This window comes from Pipra filicauda, unplaced genomic scaffold (genome assembly GCF_003945595.2).
Source record: "Pipra filicauda isolate LSUMZ 115617 unplaced genomic scaffold, ASM394559v2 scaffold8_size5757611_pilon, whole genome shotgun sequence".
NCBI lineage: Eukaryota > Metazoa > Chordata > Aves > Passeriformes > Pipridae > Pipra > Pipra filicauda.
The window spans coordinates 4,974,202-4,980,343 of record NW_024105087.1 but is presented as its reverse complement, the minus strand read 5'-3'; positions in this window follow the sequence as shown (position 1 = coordinate 4,980,343).

Here is a 6,142-nt window from a genome sequence, read left to right as displayed (position 1 = left end):
ATAGGAAATGACCAAACTTTACTTTCAAAAATGGACTTAAACTTCTATTAGGTTCTGGATCCTACAACTTCTCCTTCTATGTTGCCTTGTAATGTGCTTTACTTTGACAGTTTCTCTCCTCTTCCATCTGTTCTAAAACTGACTCAATGGGTAGTATGACAGAAGGGTTACTTTGGTTATTTTACTGATCATATATACACTGTTTAGGAATTATAGGAAAAATGATGAGATTCCATTCAATGGAGGTATAGTATTACAGCTCATATTCCAAAAGAGATTTCTATGAAAATTTCTGAAGAGGTTTCAACATCCTGCCTGCCAGCTTTGTAGAGTTGCATTTGCAGAAACAGTAGAACCACGTTTTTTTAATACCTGTTTTGATAGGTAATCAAAAAATCTGCTAGGTGGAAAAGACTTAATGTGCCATCAGGCTTTGGGCAGTGGAATTACATGACTCCTCTTGCTATATGCTTACTTGATTTATATATTACAGGTGAGATATTCATTTGGATTCTGAAATGCTAGAAAAAGTAGATTATTCTCTGGAAGTTGTCATTCATTAATAATTGTGAACTCTGTCAGGAAAAGCTGTGAATTTGGATGCTGCTCTTCCAAGGCAGTGCAGTAAGAATAAAGAAGCAGCAGAGGCCAGCAGCCATGAATGGATTTCCTTACAGAGCAACTAGATTTATGCAGAGGTAACTTACCTTTTTAATTTTATCTGAGCCTAGAGGAAAGACTCAAGGTAAATGCTCATCTAGGGAAGTTGACTAAATGGCAGTAGAAGACTGCCTTTTTTCATGTCTTCCTTATTCCCTCATCCTTTTCTTGACATGAGAGGCAGAGGATTGAGGAGACAGGAGAGACTGTCAAGAGGAAGAAGTAGGGGAGCCTGTGCAGAAGGTGGGTTGTACAAATAGAAGTAACTTGTGGCATTGGCTTGCTGCTGTGCTTCTTTCCCTTTCTCACAAGGACTGGGTCAGTAAGTGTTGTGGGTTGTGAAGCTTGATGTTTTCCTGATGTGGCGGTTTGTACCAGCCCTGAAATAATGCTGATAGCATTGAAACTTGTGGGAATAACTTCTCTTTTGACTCCTCCAAAACCATACCTTCACTTAAAATACTTTGTCTCCCTGATCTCTTAGCATTTTTGGTAGGTCTGTAACCTATTGCAGTAATTTGATACTGTAAACTTGTATTTATGTGTAGAGATAGAATTGCTTGTCCGTCACCGAGGGATAGATGCAGGGCTGTGTTTTTGAGCTAGGGCACTGTCTGTTCAGCTTGACGTGGTTTGAGAACAAGCATTCAGTGAGCTACTGGTGTGTTCTCTGCTTGCCTAGGAAGATGCTGAAGACTGCAGATGGGCAGTAGTTAGAATGAACCATTTTAAGGGAGAAAAAGAGGGAAGAGGGGAACATGGGTATTGATTCAACAATTCTTGAAGGGAAACAAGTGTCTGACAAGGATGGCAGAAGATCAGGAAACTAGAAGGAAGTAAGAGATGTTGCCAGTTCGTTTTCTTTCTTTCTACCAAGATCCTGATGTCAAGGGGATTGAACTCTTGATACTTACTTTCACTGAACTGGTTGAACAATATAGCACCATCACATGCATTTAGGAGGATGGCAAACTTCTGCAATGGCATGCCACTATCTGCCTGAAAGGCCTTATGGAATCGAGTCTTACTGCCCTATACTATGTAGGATTTACGTAGGATATATTTGCATGGAGACAAACAACAGGTTTGTCCAGGTGGCAGAACCCAGGTTCTGTTTTCCTAGTTTATCCAGAAGTAAATCTATCTTGTCCTTGAGTTTGGCTGACAAAGTCAACTCTGCTCAGAACCCAAGAGTTTGAACATTGAAGTGGGATTTCAGAGCTACTGTCATTGTTAGTACTGTCAGTAAGGACAGAAACCCACCAGAACTAGTGAGTCTGAGGTGTGATAAAACCAGTTTGTCCTGTTGATTTGCTTGCAGCTATTAAATGCTTTCAGAAGTTCTTATATCACTCATGAGGTACAGTATTTGAGTGTACCAGTAGTCTGCGTCTGGAGTGTGGCTCAACTTGCATCTTACCCTTATGTTGCCTCTTCATGAGGAAGACAAACATTATTCCAGCTTTACAGATGGGGAGCTGAGAGAGTAACTGATTTCTTGAGCCAGTGGAGTCAATTGTTTTCTAAGGATGCCAAGTATTAGTTTTACAAGTTGACCACAGTCTGCTGTTGATTTCACTAAAAAACAGACATCTAAGTCATGCTACGGTATTGAACACTATGGTTACATAGCTTCATCATAAACTGTCAGGGGTGTTTGGAAATGTGGGACACCAACAGTTTCTAGTAACAGAGTTGGCTGAATTGTCTCTATCCGTATCAGGCCAGAAGTAACTTTTTTTTCTGTTAAAATCCATTTAACACTCAAAGAAGGAAAGAAAAACAAACAAACAAAACCACAGACGTTTCCTTCGAGATGAAAACATACTTTTAAAATGCATGTTAACAAAACTTAATGTGCAACCAGGAGTTCTTAAACAGCATTCTTAAGTGATGTGCTTGACTGTCAGAATGACATCGAGAACAAATGCCTCAAGCAAGTGAGAAGATGTTGAGTTTTCTAGTAACATGTTATGTTGTCCTTGCACTCAGGATATGACTCTTTGGACTCTTCTAGCGCTTCCTTCTACAGGCAACAGTTTTGCATAGGAGACTTGGTGGTTGTTGTTCTCTACAGAAACTTGTGAAAATCAGAGTTAGAGGACAAAGCCAAATCAGTTTCAAAGCTTATTTGGGCTGGGTAACAAACCACCTGTAAGGCCTTCAAACTCTTGTAGCTATTTGCATGTTTTCGCAGACACATATTTGAAAGCTTGTTGTTTCCCCACAAACTATTTCTGCTTGAGACAATGGAAGTGTATTTCTTACTGGCAATTTACTGTTGTTAAATTGTATTATTGCCTCTTTTTAAGACCTCTGCTTAAGTAGTTCAGAGGTGACGTGGAGAAAAAAGTTATGATAATTGATGTTTTTCTTTTTTTTAATTGAGAGAGAATAATTATTGTTTTAAAATAAAATAAATATCTTGGGGTTTAACTAAAATTTTCATATTTTCCAGTAAGAATTACAACTTCTCAACAGAAATTATGCTTATGATGTACTGCTGTAAGATGTAAAGTGGAAAAATGAAAGATAAATTAATGGCAAAATAAAATAAGGTTATATAACATAAGGGAGGACTGCAAAAACAGATGGGAGCATGATGGTAGAATAAAATCCAGCAAAAACAAGTTAACTTTCAATTTTTGCTGTTAATGGAACTTTTTTCCTTGAGAATAATGTATCTCTTTAATGGATACTTAGCATGAAAATTCTGTGATTGTTTTTAATAATACAAATTCACATGGGTATATAAAACTGTCTGCTGCTAATACCAGGAAAATCTTTCCATTTAGTCTAACTTAATAAAGTTTTTGTCATCATAGAGAAGCAATAAGTGCCTTCTAAGCCTGAACAAAAAGTCTTGTGTCTTTTGCTCTGAAAAAGGTTGGAATGAGCATGTGCTGGCAATACTTTTGAATTTCTCCTCTAAAAAGAAGGGAGTGTGGAGTAGCTGTATTCATAAAAGTTCCCTGGAAATAGTGTGTGGAAACCATGTCTTGGGATACTTCTAGCTGAGCTGTCTTTCCATGTTGTAAATGACTAGACTTTCACAGAATGTTTCAGTGATAGATGCAGCTTTTCAGTGTATCTTCTTTTCCCACCATTGTTTCCACTGGGTCAAAAGCAGATCAAAGTCTTAGGAGAAATAACATGGAGATTTGAGACATTTGGACAAGGATCAGAAAAAAAAGAGGAGTTTTGGGAAGTGCCTCGGGGACGATGTCTGGACAGCAAGCTGTGGCAAATGTTTTAGGGTTGGAAGTGAATGTGAAGAATGGAGACCAGGGTATTTTTGTCTTCCAGCTACTCCAGGGAGCAACAGAAGAAGAGGCAATTAGGGTGTGCAGTACAGCAACCCCTAGTAGCAATTAAACTGGATCCAGGCAGAAGCAGGACTGGAGAGGGGCAAACTGCCTCTCCATGGGCTCTGTTTGCTGCTTGGATAGATCAAGCCTGGGAGGTTACAGAAGGGCTCTTTGAGGGAAAGCAGCCTCTCCAGCAAAGAGGGGAAAGGAACCCTCCAAATTCATACCCCAAGAAATATAGCCCAGGAGAACTTGTGTCATGGTGGAACCTGAGGCAGCCCATGAACTGTCTGCTAAACTGACATTTCTATTAGTGATAAAGTTTGACACAAAACAGCAAGAGAAGCCAGATCCCTTGAGGTTTTGTATGTGTGACAATCAATATTTCTTGTAATGGAGACAGAGCTGTGTGGTTGCCCTCAGGGCAAAATGATAGACTACTTCAGGTGCTCTGTAACTCATCCTGTGCAGTGAATGAGACTTAAAAAACTGAGCACTCTGCTACACCAGAATACCAGAACCAGGGTTATTAAGCTGATAAAGTCAACTGTACAGGTAAAGCTTTAGCAAATTAGCAGTTTAAAATTATTTTATGCACCTAAAGGTAGAATATAATTCTTGTAATGGAAGTGAGTGGCAGGAGGAAAAAAATAGGCTTGCAAGATTATCAGCAATGTGGTAATTGCTTCACTTGTCTGTTTTGGGGTGCAGGACACGGACAAATGAATTGCAGACATCATCTGTTTTGAAGCATTCAAACTGCTTTAGTCTGAAGGAGCTTGTCAGTTTAATAGTGTGTGATCATCCTGGTTATCAGACATAAATGGCATGGATGAGGTAAAAAAAAAAAATTAAAAATCCACTATTTAAATGTGAATCTGGCTCAAGGAAGGTGGTTTTCTATACAGTCTTAAATAATATCTGAACCTTTTTTAACAGAGATGTTAAAGGTAAATTGCATTTCAGTCAAGTGCACGTGGTTATTCTCACCTTTGATCTCTGGCATGCTGTTTTGGGGTTGGGCTGCAGGTCCAAAATATGACTCAATCCAGATTTCATTTCCTGCATTTCAGGGGCACTGAAATCTGAGACTTGGCTGTTGAGCAAATAGCAGACACCAACTTCTCATTCAGTCATTCTTGGTGGTACTCATGTTTCCATCCAGTTACCTGTCCAGTTTAATTTCTTGGACCTGACTGCTCCTTCACACTGATGCTTTTGATGGCTCTATTAAATCCAAAAGTCATATGAGTGCAATCTAAAAGTGAGGACCCAGGGCACTGTGTTATTGATTACAAGGCTGTCTGGACTGAATAGAGGTCACTTAAAATCCTAGTAGACGTGTGATCATTCAATTATTCCACTCAACTGTTCACAAATGAAAGCTGGTCTTACCTGCTTAAAAGAGGAGGGACAACGTAGGCAAGAAGGAAATAAATCTGTGATCTAAAAAATAGCTTTACTTTTAAATCTTTAATCTTCAAGCTGTACTGAGGCAAAGGCAGAATCTCCAGTAATGAATTTCACAAATACCTGAGTTCAATTCATCCTTCTGTCTTAGTTACATAATTGTCTTTCATCACCTTATTTTCTGAGTGCTGGCTGTCTGGTTACTGCTCTGAGGTTTATGTAAATGTCCATTTTTTCCAAGTCGGATACAAGGTAAATGTTCAGACAAAAGGCAGAACTTTAAAGCAGGTAGGTCCTGTAGGCTGTATTTGCTCTGTATTCAAGCAAATGTAGTCTTAATATTCTAGATCTGCTGAAATAAATATCATCCAATTTTGGTATTACAGGTGCCAAATTCAAGAAGTATGAAAAATATTGAATGGTGTGATCAAAGGAGAAATGTTTTCTTAGAATATGTGAAAACAGACAAAGAAACGTTCCCTTCAGTAGGGTTTACCAATTATCTTAGAGAGAAACAGAAACTAAGCTCAGTAGAGCAGAGAGAAGGAAGTTTGTCAGAAGTTGCTAATGATGCCTAAAATAGAAATGCCTTTCTGGACAACACTAGCATACATAAGGTAGAAAACAGTTCATTTAATAAACCTCAAGACTGAGCTTATTTATTTAGGTAGCTGCCTGTCCTACACAGTCATAATATCTGCAAGAAAACCCTAATATAATTAGATGGTTTATATTTAATCCTTTTATCCTATCGTGTCCTTCCC